Raw genomic sequence first — 14,881 nt, 5'->3', positions numbered from 1 at the left:
TACTTAATGTCATTGCTAAAACAGAAAAAGTTGACATTCTGAATGTGCTGAAAACAAGGAACTGCAGGATTTATTGCATGCAGCTGACCAAGTGGGAAAGCATACTTTGCAATGTGGTTTGATTCACTGGAGGCCTCTTGCAGGGCCACTGTTACAGGCTCTGTCATTCGAAGGCATGCTTGGTTAAAGGAACAGAATCTGCCTGATCATGTTAAAGAAAAATTATTGGATGCTCCCATTACAGCATGATACTTTGTTTGGTGTTAAGGCAGAAGAGGTGTTAAAGAAAATGGAAGATAAAGCGAAATCTATGCAGACAGTAAAGGGTTTTTTACAGGTTCAGCCACCCAGATTTAGCAGGAACTGGCCTAAGAATTGGTCCTTTCCAGTGTCAGACAGGCCACAAAGAGGCAGATACAGACGCCTTAGAGGCAGATCTCAGCCCCAAGACTCATACAGGCCTAAACAATGCACTGCTGCTACCTCCAAAAGTGGGGAAGACAAATCACAACCATATAGGAAACAGTCCCAATGACTTTCCACTGCCAAGCACTTATCTTTTGGCAGCACCCTTAGGGGGAAAGCTAGCACCTTTTTCACAAAATTGGCACATGATCACCCAAGACAAATGGGTCTTGGATATAGTTTCTCAGGGCTACATATTCCACTTTCACGCCCTTCCATAGACAAAAGGTATGCCAGACCTGCCACACTTTCAATGGGCAGAGGGACAAAAGCAAATTTCATCTCTCATGGGCATGAGGGCTATTCAGTGAGTACCACAGCAAGAGCAGGGACAAGGATTTTACTCGAGACTTTTCTTGGTACCCAGAAAGGACAAAGCCTGGAGACCAATACTGGACCTGTCTTGTCTAAACACTTTTCTGGACGTTCCAAAATTCAAAATGTTGACACTGCAGCAGCTTCTGCCCATGCTGGGCAAGAAGGCTTGCCTTGTAACTTTGGACCTCAAATAGGCATACCTGCATGTCCCAATCAGACAATCTTGCAGAAGTTACCTCAGATTCATAGCAGGCTCAATGCACTACCAATTCTCTGCACTGCCCTTTGTTTTATCTACTGCACCCAGGGTCTTCACAAAATGCCTGGCACCAGTAATTGCATTTTGCAGACAGAGGAATTCAAATATATCCCTACTTGGACGACTGCCTTATTCAAGCAGAGAGCAAGGACATTCTACTGAAGCATCTGGCGTTTGTAAAAAGATTACTAATTTGCCTAGGGTATACAGTAAACGAAAAGAAATCAAAACTAGTACCCTCTCAAGAGATAATATTCCTGGGTGCAATCTTAAATACAACTGCCCAGATGGCTTATCTCACGCCAGACAAACAAAGGCAACTGACTTACTTCGAAAAGATGGCAGCCTTCATGGACCTACTCCATCCAGGACAACTGTTGATAATGACGGACAATATTAGTCATGTGATACATAAACAAGCAAGGGGGCACACATTCCTACCACCTCTGCAGACAAGCCATGACTTTGTGGAACACAGCATTGACTTATCAAGTGCATCTGCAAGCACAATTCCTGCCAAGAAAGACTAATACTCTGGCAGACAAACTAAGCAGAAGACTCTTGGACCCTCATGAGTGGAAATTAGATCCACAAGTTTTCAGCATGATAACAAGGAAATGGGGATGCCCAGACATAGATCTATTTGCCTCCCCTCACAACTGCCAACTACAGAGATTCTGCACAAGGACTTATCCCAAACAAGCATGGAAATTGGATGCTCCATCATTCAGCTGGAAAACCCTTACAGTATATGCCTTTCCTCCACTGCCTCTCCTCCCCCAGGTACTCCTGAAGGTCAGACAAGAGAAGCCAAAAATTATACTGATTGCCCCAGACTGGCCACGCCAGCACTGGTATCCAATCCTAAAGAGCTTGTCTTAAGGCCCAGCCTGGACTTTACCTCAAATTCCTCATCTACTGACCCAACAAAACAATCGGATCCTGCACAGCCAACTCAGAACCTTAAATCTGGCTGCATGGCGGATAATATAACCACTCAGAACACACCTCTCTCTAAAGCAGTTATGGATGTTATTTTGGAGGCCAGGAGGTCCAGCATCAGAAAATCTTATGCAGAAAAATGGAAGAGATTATGTGCTTGAAACCAGGCACAAGGAATTGACACGCTTGTTCCAAATATTACTCGGATTTTACAATACCTAACTGAGATGCTGGATAAAGGCCCATCCTTCTCATCAATTAAGATCCATGCCTCTGCCATTTCAGCTCATTACAATACGGAACCACCTATTTTCTGACATCCACTGCTAAGGCAGTACCTCAGAGGGGCCAAGACCTTCAAGGAGAGCACCGATACCTACATGGGACCTCAATTTTGTCTTGGAAAAGCTCACACCACCTCCATTTGAGCCAGCCAATACAGCAGAGATAAAATTCTTATGGAAAACAGCTCTGCTCCTAGCAATAACTTCAGCAAGAAGAGTCTCAGAGTTACAGGCATTAATGGCTGTGGAACCTTTTATTATTTTCCATCGGGACAGGATTTATCTAAGGACGAACCCAACATTTATGCCTAAGGTAGTGTCCAGTGTGGCTCTTAATCAAACCATTCATTTGCCTACTTTTTATCCAAACCCACAGAATAAAGGAGAGAGTTTTCTGCATTCTTTGGATATACACAGACAGCTACGCTTCTACTTGGACAAAACTAAAGCTTTCAGAAAAACTGAGCAACGTTTAGTGGCATATGCTGCAGGATCACAAGGAAAGGCTATCTCAAAGCAGACTATTTCAAAATGGATATGCCACTGCATTCGTTTCTGCTATTCACAGCATAACAAATCAGTGCCTAAGGGCATTAGGCCACATTCAACCAGAGCAGCAGCCACTTCAGCAGCCTTCCTCAGAGGAGTACCAACCAAGGATATGTTGGAGGCTGCAACTTGGACCTCAGTGCACACTTTTACAAAGCACTACCACTTACCTCTTTACTCTAAATCCAGAGAACGCTTTGCCACTGCAGTTCTGCAGGGCCTCATAGCCACTCCTAATTCTATTTAGACCCAGTCACCCAACCTCAACTTTGGGATTCAACCCAAGTGTAATGACTGCAACAGTGAAACACTATGATCATAGTGCAATTGTGTACCTACCATAAATGTAGATGTTCGAGTGTATTCACTGTTGCAGTCCAGGTTACCCACCATCCCCCTTTCTTTGCTGGGACTTATCTGTACTTCTCTGTTCTATACAACCTATGTGGTGTATTTGCTTGTAGATGAAGGTAATGTTTGTTAGTGCATGCTTTTTTATAAGCAATATTTTTAGCCTACCCTTTTGGGGGCAGCTGACATCTGGGGCAAGAAAAACTGAAGAAAATGGCATTGGCTCCATCTTGCATACCCCTGGCGCACTGCCGTCCGGGAAGAGGCGACAGCAACAAATGCCGGACCAGGACTTTGGAATTCAGGCCGACTGCGGGTAGCCTGCCAGCAGGATAACCCAAGTGTAATGACTGCAACAGTGAATACACTCTAACATCTACATTTATGGTAGGTACGCAACTGTACTTTTCCGTACCTAGATGACTGGTTTCTAACCGCCACCACTGAGCATCTACTATCCAAAGCGAGACACAACACTTTGCATCTCTGCTGTCAACCTAGGAATCGCAGTAAACTACGAAAAATCTGCCTTATTGCCATCTCAGCGTATCGTTTTTATAGGAGCAGATCTAAATACAACAAATATGATGGCAAAACTTCCCCCAGAAAGGGTTTAAATCCTACTTCAACTTCTAAACCTTCTTTCGAAGACAAAAGTACAAGCAAGAACAGTCCTCAAAGTATTAAGAACCATGGCAGCTGCGATGACCCTGATTCCATTAGCACGTCTGCACACATGAGAATACTACAGTTGGGTACTTTTCGCTCAATGGTCCGTGCAGGAACGACCCATGTCCCACCAAATTCTGATAACGGAATCCTACAGGAAAGGCCATAATTGGTGGCTTTACTCCACTCATATAGCATTAGGTTGTCCCTTTCTTCCTCCCCAGCCTTTAGCCACAGTGACCATGGACGCTAACCAGCTAGGGTGGGGGGGGGGGGCATTGTCTGGGAAGGACAGTTCAGGGCACTTGGCAGGACCATGAGGCCCATTTGCACATCAGTGTCTTAGAGATGAGCAGTGCTTTTAGCGTTGCAAGCATTCTAGGACCCTCTTCTGCTAGGAACTGTTGCAATACAGGCAGACAACATGTCAGTTGTGTGGTACATAAATAAACGAGCGGGAACCATATCTTACCCCCTTTGTCGAGAAGCCCTGAGAGTATGGCACTTGGGCAACCTCCTCCCAGCACTTTCTGATAGCAACGCACATCCCGGAGCAATCCAGTGTGATTGCAGACTCAGCAGAGCGATTTTGATGCCTCACGAATGGTCCATAAAGCAGGAAGTGGTGGAAAAGATTTTCCACAAATGGAGCCAGCCTTGCTACCTTTTTGCCACGTCCATGAATGCCAAATGCAGCAGCTACTTTTCCCTGATTTCCCCCCCTCTGGGACAGTCACCAAAGGATGCACTTGTTCATGATTGACCCTCTGGTCTCCTCTATGCCTTTCCTTTGGTACCAAAAGTCCTTCAGAAAGCCAGTCAGTTGGGAAGGAACTTGTTGCCCCATACTGGCCTCTCCAAATCTGGCTTCCTTTCCTGTGGCCTCATCTCCAGGAGGAGCCGTGGATTCTGGACCTCCTGACTCGTGCATCAGGGACGCTGCACCCCTCCATTCAAACCCTCAAATTGACAGCTTGACTGCTCTGATTTCGACCATAGCCAGGCTCCCTAACCTTTCTACCTCAGTAAAGCATATTCTGATCTCGTCCCATAAAGCTTCGACAAGAAGGTTGTATACAAGCAAATGGAAAAAGTTATCTTCATGGGCCTTGAATAATCACATTGATCCCCTCTCTGCCCCAATAGCTTCTATTCTTGAATTCCTAGCCAAACTGTTTAATGAAGGTGCAGCTGCAGCTACTATTCGCGTCCAGCTGGCTGACGTATCTAATTCCCATTTGGGAGAATCCGGCTCTAATGTGATGTCCCACAGACTTTGCAAAGCCTTTCTTAAAGGTACTCTTTTATCAAGACCACTTATTAAAGTCCCTCCACTGCCATGGGACTTAAATTTTGTTTTATTATGTTTGATCCTTTCCCCCTTTCGAGCCTGCATCATCCTGTGACCTCAAGTATCTAACTTGGAAAACGATTCTCTTGATAGCTATTACTTCTGCAAGAAGAGTTTCAGAGCTGCAAGCGTTGTCCTTAAAAGCCCCCTTACATGCTTTTCCACAAAGATAGTGTCCCTGTGAACGAACCCATCCTTTTTACCCAAAGTATGCTCAGAATTTAACCTGAATCAGTCCATATAACTACCTGTTTTTTTTCTCCAGGTTATGATATATGCTGCACCAACTGGATGTACATAGATAATTACGTTTTTACTTGCATAGGACAAAATATATCTGAAAATCTGACTATTTGTGTACTTTTTCAGACTCATAAAAGGGTGTTCCTGTGTCAATAGCCACACTTTCAAAAATGGCTATCAGACTGTATTACCTTTACTTACCAATCTAAAAACAAAGAACTTTCCCATAAAGTAAAAGGTCATTCTACAAGAGCCATTGCAACCTCTTCTGCCTTTTGGTTGCGACTACACATTGACACCATTTGTGCTGCAGCAACATGGGCAAGGCCTCGTACCTTTATCACTCATTACAAAGTTGATTCGGGTCCACTGTTGTGAAGAATATTCTCCCTTGAGCCACCCAAGAAGGATGGTGCTAGGGACGCTGTCCCAACCTGCTAAGAATGAAGGCAAGATAGGACTATAACACATAAAGACGTTATGTACTCAACATAACATTCCATGTGTGTTGTCCATCTTGCCTTCATTCCTAAGTCCCACCCTCCTGCCCTCCCAGCCTTTCACTCCTGGAGAACCAAGCTGATGCAGTTGACTATTAATGTCCTTTGACCTTTTTCATTGCTCTATCACTTATTCACAGACTTTTGTTTAGCTGTATCTACAAACAAGATCTGGGGAACTCATAGTGCATCATGGCATAGGGTTTTAGCTACGAGCTAGTGGAAGACCACGAGCTTTGTATAAGGCCGAGTCAGAACAGAGGATCTGTTTCGACCCCAAATTGCTAAGAATGAAGGCAGGATGGACAACACAAGTGGAACGTTATGGTGAGTACATAACTTCTTTTTTGTTTTATCCAACATTTAAAATTTGCTTTTGTTACCTTTTGATCTCATTACAATATAATTAATTTCTTTGTGGCATACAACAGTGGCAAGGTTAATAGTCATTAAATTTTGGTAAAGATTTTTTTTCCCCATTTTATACTTATGACTTTCATCACAATGGCCAAAAATGTCCACATCAGAGGATATTATGATGAGTGTATCCCATCAGGAATTGTTGCATTAGAAAGAACCATTTTTGAAAAAAAAAAAGTGTGTGTGTGTGTGTGTGTGTGTGTGTGTGTGTGTGTGTGTGTGTGTGTGTGTACCTTTGTCTGACCATAAAACTTTAAAAATCCCTGGATGTCTTCCAAATAGTTTCTACTTTTTTCGTTCTTACAGAAAATATGGTACCAGTCTGCTTTTATTTTTTTCTTTATATTAACTGATACTAATATTCTGAAGTCTTACTTTGCATTTGTGTACTGTTGTCTAGGAGACCATTAAAATCCCCAGCCCAAAATTGGAATTCCTTTAATTGTACTTAAAATATTTCCAGACATTCCTCAACTGTTTACACCAGTTCCTTTCTCCAATACATATTTTTTGTTGTGAATATCTTTTTGTAGTATTCTATCATTACCAAAGGTAATATCCATTTTGTGTCTGAGTTTGCATAAATAGTTTTAGGCCTAACCGCTGTTTTGCTCCATAAAATCGCATTTCCTCTTGTCTCTAAATGTTGCAGCCCCTAATTGCTTATAGTCTTTATTATACACATTTAATTTCTCTTTCTGGTAAGTGTCTCTCTCAAAGTAAAACCACATTTACTTTATTAACATTCAGATAATTAATGACTTTCATTTAGGTTCATAGGTTCATACTAGGCTATCTGCCCAAGGGCATTTATAAGCCTAGCCCATAGTTATGTGGCTTTCGCCACCCCTTTAGTTTGAATAAAAACTATGCCCATCATTTTTCTGTGCCTCTGTCAAGCAGTGACACTGAAGTAATCCCTGGGGTATATCTGCGATCTCCCATCCATTGGTCAAGATTCCTCTTGAACAAGGCCAGCGAGGTGCTCTGCCTCACATGTACCGGGATTTTGTTCCACAGCATAGGGAGTCTCTGGGTGATGAATCTGTCCCTCCAGCACGCTCTATTTATAACCGTGACAAGGTTTAAGTCTCCCACACTTGTGGTACTGAGGGATCTAGATTTTTTGAGGTGAAGCATATTCATCAAATCTGGGTTTGACATGGCCTTATATGTCAGGCACAGGTCACCTCTGAGCAAGCGGTATGAGACTGAATAGAGCTGGAGTTCTTTCAGTCGGGCAGCATAAGACATATTTTTGAGACCCTTTATCCTTTTGGTGAGGAACTTTTGGGGCCTTTCAAGCTGCAGCAGGTGTCTGGTCAGATACATTCGAACGGGCATTGTACTCAATCATAGGTCTAATGAGTGATGAGTACAGGGGACGATGACCTCCCTTGATCTAGATGTGAATCCCTTCATGATCAGGTGGGCGATATAGAAGGTTTTCCTAACTACTTTAGCAACATGAGTGTCAAACGAAGGCTACTGTCAACTTGGGTCCCCAGATCCCTGATGACTTTTCTGTGCTCAGTGGATTGCCACCTATATGGTAGCTAGGGGTAACCTTGTTTTTCCCAAGGGTATGACTATGCATTTTTGGCGTTTAACTTCAGGCCATGGCTCTGGCACCAGTTATCCGTTTCTGTGAGGCCCTTCTGGAGGATATCTGTGTCAGATGTGTTTTCGACTATGGCCCAGTTTGCAGTCATCTGCAAACTTTGTCAGCCATAACCCTCCTGTGTTTGCTTGTACTTCAGAAATGTAGATGCCGAACAAGAGTGGACCCAGGACTGAGCCCTGTGGGACACCACTTGTGACAGGCTTTGAGTCTGACATGGCTCCAGCAACTCTGACCCTGTGGGTTCTGTCACTTAGCCAGTTTGCAACCCATCTTGCGATGTATGGGTTTACATTCAAGCTGATGAGTTTTTCGATGATACCTGAGTGGGGTATTGTGTCGAAGGCCTTTGCCAGGTCGAGGTAGGCTGTATGGACTGCCTTTCCTCATCAATGGCCTTGGTGACTGTCTCAAAAGTCAACCAAGTTTAAGAGGCAGGATCTGCCTTTGACAAAGCCAAACTGGGTTGGATCCAAAGTCTGCAAGTTCCCTATGTCTTTATTTATGAGTTCCATTATGATCCTCTCCATGGATTTGCAGATAAGGCTTGTCAAGCTAATGGGGCGGTAATTTCCAGGGTCTGTGGAGGCACCGCCCTTATGAAGTGGGACCACAGTCGCTGCGCCACTCCTTTGGTATGCATCCTGAGGTGAGGCTAAGATTAAACAGCTGTCCTAACTGTGGGTTTAATTCCTCGTTGAGTTCATGAAGCACACAGCCGGGGACACCATCCGATCCCATGGATGCTGTGTTTTTTGCCTTAGTGAGGGCAGTTCTCACCTGGGCGTTGGAGATGTTTGGGGGGCTACAATCCTCTGGAATAGATATCTCTCCTTTTGGGGGGGGGGGAGTTTGCACTGAACCTGTCAGCCAGTATGTTAGCAATCTGTGTAGGTTCAGTAATTTTCACATCATTTTGAACTAATTCTGAGCATATCTGGGAGTTTCCTCCTAGGTTTCTAACATAGCTAAAGAAGGCCTTATGATTGTCTTTAGAGTCCTTGGCGATTTTCTCTCAAAATTTGGCTTGGATGATTTTATGAGAGCTCTTAGTTTTTTACTTATAATGATCAAAGGTGTCTTACCTTTCAAGGATTTTGCTCTATCTTGTAGTAGCTTCCTCCTTTTGTTGTAGAGCTTGTTTATGGCTGGGGTCCACCAGACTGGACGCTTGCATTTGGTACAGAGAGTCTTAGTTTTGTTTGGGATTGCCTGATCCATGCAGTCCTGTAGGTGCTGGTAGAAGGCATTTGTAAGTGATTCAGCGGTTTGAGTAATGTTTACCACTGGCTCAGGGGCCTTAAAGGAGACCACACTAGTTTTTAGAAGTGTGAAATCGGCTTTTGAGAAGCTTTTCACTGTGGTCTTTTTTGTTTCAGGTGGGGGCGGGATGAGGACCTCCAGCGAGATTAGTTTATGATCTGATCTCACCAGTGAGGGGTATATTTCCGGTGTTGAACATTTAGATCCCATGTTCGTGATGATGAGATCAAGTATGTTTTCTCCTCTTGTGGGGATGGTGACTAGTTGTTCCATGGCATTTGAGTTTATGAACTCCAGGAATCTTTGGGTTAGAGTGTTCGGGCATTGTTGATGCCATTTATGGAGATGAAACTTTCAAGTATTTGTATATTTTGTGATTCTCATCATTTGTAATATGATGTCAGTCAAATTATAAGAAATTACTCTTGGATATCTGTATATACTTGAAAAGATGGTATATTATGAATGATTCATCATTAAATAGTTATTACTAGAAGATTCAGTCACTGTCACCCGACCTTCACAACATAACCAATTGAAAACTACCACCCCGACCTTTACATTTAGATCCCATGTTCGTGATGATGAGATCAAGTATGTTTTCTCCTCTTGTGGGGATGATGACTAGTTGTTCCATGGCATTTGAGTTTATGAACTCCAGGAATCTTTGGGTTAGAGTGTTCGGGCATTGTTGATGCCATTTATGGAGATGAAACTTTCAAGTATTTGTATATTTTGTGATTCTCATCATTTGTAATATGATGTCAGTCAAATTATAAGAAATTACTCTTGGATATCTGTATATACTTGAAAAGATGGTATATTATGAATGATTCATCATTAAATAGTTATTACTAGAAGATTGTCAGTCACTGTCACCTGACCTTCACAACATAACCAATTGAAAACTACCACCCCGACCTTCACAACATAACCATTTGCACAGCTGTGACAATGTCAGGTATTGCTAGCTTTGCCAGCAGAAGTAGTGTAGGGGCTGTGTAGTTGGCTGGAGTTTTGTAAATAGTTGTCATTTTTATAGCAAACTGATTTGTTACAGATACTTGTGTTGAAAATGTACTTGTAAAGCTGCTTGTGTTAATTTACCAACAGTGGGTCCTGCTGGACAGAAAGAAAAATTCACCTGTATGTCAGACTGTATTGTAACTGTGGAAATTAATATATTGCAACAGAGGATACTGGAAGAGAACAGGCTAATTTCAGTCCAGCTAACTTTGAAAAATAGTTTGAAATTAAATTACCTGGTAGGCCATAAAGATCTTCGTGTTTCACTGTTGCAGTCCTCACATATGGGTTATCCGGCTCCCGGTAGCCCTCAGTCGGCCCGAACACCAAAGTCCTTGGTATATGATGTCAGCTGCTGCCGGTTGTAAAACTGATGTCAGAACGTCGGGTATAGAGGGAGGCAGCCGATGCCATTTCCTCAGTCTTTCTTGCCGCAGAGCCTGAAGCAGATGCAATTCGCACTAGTGCCGGTCTGCCGTTTACCTTCGTTTTGCTTTCCGACTACCAAGTTGAAGACTCCTTCAGATAAGTAAGTACCCCGTTGGGGATCCTCTTTTCTTGCTTTAACGAATTTCAGATAAAGTTAATAACTGTCTTGCCTGTGGAAAACAGATTCTGCACCGTGATTTCCATTCCTATTTATAACTTGTTTCGGCCTTGAGCGTGACGTCCCTAACTGCGATCTCTGTGCTTCCTTTAAACTGCGTACCATATATTGTAGAGCTAAGATTTTGTATAAGCATTTCGGAGTCTGGCCTAAGTTCGTCGGTATGGCATCTTCTGGTCTCCCAACTTTGGATATACCTAGGAAACGCAAAGACAAGGACCACGACAGGCCAAGGGTTAAATGTGCTGACTGGACCACGACAGGCCTAGGGTTAAATCTGCTGACGCCCCGGTGAAATTGGCAGTCAGCACAGCGGTAGTCAGTGAGGTGCTTTCACAGCCCCTGCAGTCCGCAGATTTTCAGCCACACGCCTCTGCTGAGATCTTTACGGAGTCTTCCATGCCGCAGGCTGCTGTTTCGTTTTCAGACCCTCCTGTTGCTACCTCAGATTGGTCTGGAGCCGCTTTGCAGGCGCACCAGCTTCTGACACCTCTTCTTTTCGACATGAGACCAGAGCCAGACCGACTACCTTAGTTCAGATTTCTGCAGTTGCTAGGCCTTCCGAGTCCCTCCGGATTGCTAGTAAACCTTCCAGCTGCAAACCTACTCACAAACCGGCGTCTGCCTTCCCCTCCTGTACCTCAGTCCCAGTTGGTAAAGATGGCTGCTGATCTTCTCTCCTTGATTAGGGGCTCTCACCCCCCCCCCCTCTAAGAGGGCTAGAGAATTATCTCCTGATGTTTTGTCTCTCAGATTCTGAGATTTCCAGTATGTCTGCTGGTGAAGAAGGAAATTCTCAACTTTTTTTTTTGGTTTTGAGGATTCTGATGCTGAGGATTCTATCCCTTCTGTCTCTCCTCCATAAGATTTTTCCTTTGGGGAAACTTGGAATACCCTTAGGGAGCATTTTAAATGGGAATGTCAGAATTTCCCGCAGTTTAAGAAAAGAATCTGGGATTTTTTTGGATTTGCCACAGCATAAGCCTCTGGCTATACCCTCCAGTTTTGGAAGTTGTGAATGAGGTTTACATGGAAAATTCTTTAACTCCTAATTCTGTTCCTACTGCCCCCAGAAAACCTGATGGGTATTATAGGGTTCCTGAATCTCATCAATTCTTTTTTAAAAACCCTACTGCTGATCCAGAAATTATTTCTCAAGGCCCCGGGGGTGTTAAGGCTACTATTGCTAAAAACCCTGTGCCTTCTGATAAGGAGTCTAGGGCCTTGGACAGGTGGGGTAAAAATGTCTATACCTCTGCAACTCTTTCCATTAGATCCGTGAATTGTCTTTTTCACATGCTTAAGTATCAGCAGCATACTTTGGAGGCTATTAAGGCTAAACTTGAAAATATTCCTTCCATGACAGAGTACAAAGATTTACAAGGTTTACTGAATTCTGCTACTTTAGTTGGTAAGCATTCACTTCATTGTGGTTTTGACACTTTGCAGGCTTCCTGCAGAACGGCAGCCACTGGTTCTGTAATTAGAAGGCATGCTTGGCTCAGGGAGCAGCCTCTTTCTGAACCTGTTAAGTCTAAATTGCTGAATGTTCCTTTGCACAAGGACAATCTTTTTGGTAATAAGGCTGAGTAGGTAATGAAAAAGTTGAAGGATAAGGCAAAATCTATGCAAGTTCTAAAAGATTTCCTTCAGGTTCAGCCTCCTCGGTTTAGTAGGCATTATCCTTCCAAGAATTGGTCTTTCCCTGATCCTGGCAAGCAGGGTCGCTCTAGGCCTAGTGGTTTCATATCTTCCAGAGGGCCGGCTTCTGACCCTCAAAGGGCTAAACAATGGCATTCTTCTGCTAAATTGGGGAGTTCTAAGCCAGCTTCCCAAAGCAAACATTCTCAATGACACCAGCCTTCTTGTGCCTACCTCTGAGGGCCCTGGGTTTCCTTTGGGGAGAAGGTTAGCCAGGTTTGCAGAGGTATGGTCTACCGTCACAGACGACAAATGGGTGCTCAGTAGAGTAAACCAAGGTTACAAGTTTTACTTTCACACCTTTCCTGTTTTACAAGGGTACCCAGACATACCCAGAACTCTCAGGGCAGAGGTAGAAACTCATGTTTCTTCTTTACTGCCTATGAGGGCTATAGAGACCAGTTCCTGCAAATCAGGCAGACCTAGATTTTTATTCAAGACTTTTCCTGGTACCCAAGAAAGGGGGCACCTGGTGGCCCTATTCTGGATCTGTCTATTCTAAACACTTTTTGGTGATTCCCAAATTCAAGATGCTCACCCTTCAACAGTTACTACCAGTGCTGGGCAAGTAATCATGGCTGGTTACTTTTTGATCTCAAGGGAGGCTTCTCTGCACATCCCAATAAGGGAAAGTTGCAGGAAGTTCCTTAACTTCAGGGCTGGGGAGCAACACTTTAAATTGTCTGCTTTGCTCTTTGGCTTATCTACTGCTCCCAGAGTTTTTACCAAGTGCCTGGCTCCAGCCATTGCTTTTTGCAGGCAGAGAAACATTCAAATTTATCCTTACATTGGCGACTGTCTCATTCAGGCACACTCCCCAGAACAACTAGAAAAGGATTTTAATTTCGTGAAGTACAGTCTCACCTCTTTGGGTTACACACTCAACAAAAAGAAGTCAAAGTTGGTTCCTACAATTGAGTGTTTTCCTGGGAGCAAGGCTGAATACAGCCACCCAGAAGCAAGAAGATCTTTCGGCTTACTTCATGAACTTGGCAAGTGTGACCCAGCTCTCTGCAAGGCAATTCCTGCAAGTGCTGGGGTTCATGGCTTCATGTATTTTGATGATCCCATATGCAAGGCTGCATATGATAACTTCAGTGGTACCTCAAGAATCTTTGGTGTCAGCACACACAGGACTTAGACTTGATTCTTCCCTTGATTCCCTGTCTACAAATGGAGTTTCTCTGGTGGGCGACGGCCTTTTCTCAGAACAAGGGTCTGCCTTTCTGCCCACCGCCTGCCAGCCAGACTCTCACCACAGACCCCCTCAGATGTTGCATGGGGAGCTCATCTGGAAGGCAGGGGCATACAGGGGACTTGGTGCAATAAGCTGATTCATCTGCACATAAACTTAAAAGAATTGATGGCAGTGCAGCAGGCCTTGCTGGCTTTCAAGGATCTACCCTGGAACTCTGATCAGGACAGACAATACCACTGTCATATGGTACATACAACAAGCAAGGGGGGACTCGCTCTTATCCCTTGTGCAGACAAAGCATGAGACTATGGTCCATAGCAGCATCCGTGGGCTTACATCTAATAGCCCAGTATCTCCCAGGGAGGCTAAACTCCTTGGCGGATCATTTGAGCAGACATGTTCTGGTTCCTCACGAGTGTCAACTGAACAAGGACATTTTCCATCACATCAGTCATCATTGGGGCACCCCACAAGTGGATCTTTTCTCCTCTCACACCAATCATCTCCTTCCAACTTTCTGCACCAGGGAGTTTCACAACAAAGTTTGGAGGGTGGACACGTTGTCCTTCCCATGGACACATATCTCAGTTTATGCATTCCCTCCTCTGCCTCTTCTTCCCAGAGTGCTACTAAAGATAAGGGGCGAAAAACCAAAGGCTCTTCTGATAGCACCAGTTTGGCCCAGCAGCATTGGTATCCCCTCCTTCAGAGCCTTTCACACGCTCAGCCCTGGTATCTTCCCCTGGTACCAGATCTGTTGGTTCAGGGAGGGGGAAAGTTCCTTCATCCTCATCTTCAAACTCTACATTTGATTGCCTGGCTAATACTTTAAATCTTTCCAAACAGGTGGTTGAAGTTCTTCGAGGCCAGGAGGCCTAGCACCAGAAAATCCTATGCAGATAAATGGAAGAGATTTTACTCTTGGATGCTGGCGAAAGGAGAATATTCTTCTCATCCTTCTCTTTCCCTCATTCTTAACAGGACTGCTTAATGGTGGACTTTCCTTTTCTTCAATCAAAATTCACGCTTCAGCAGATTTGGCTCATTGTTCTTTTGAGCAACCCATTTTTTCTCACCCCTTGATGAAACCGTTCCTGAGGGGAGCTAGTAATCT

At 44.0% G+C, this 14,881-nt stretch overlaps 1 protein-coding gene across 1 annotated transcript in view; it reads left to right on the top strand.

Moving 5' to 3' along the window:
• Positions 1–14,881, top strand: part of PSMD13 (proteasome 26S subunit, non-ATPase 13) — an 890,326-nt gene that overhangs the window by 618,423 nt on the left and 257,022 nt on the right. The gene's annotated exons all lie outside the window — the stretch shown is intronic.

The sequence above is a fragment of the Protopterus annectens genome, chromosome 9.part0, assembly GCF_019279795.1.
Source record: "Protopterus annectens isolate FY-2018-M chromosome 9.part0, PAN1.0, whole genome shotgun sequence".
Lineage (NCBI taxonomy): Eukaryota > Metazoa > Chordata > Ceratodontiformes > Protopteridae > Protopterus > Protopterus annectens.
Note: the sequence above shows the minus strand (reverse complement) of the source record. Positions and strands in the feature narration are given on the sequence as shown.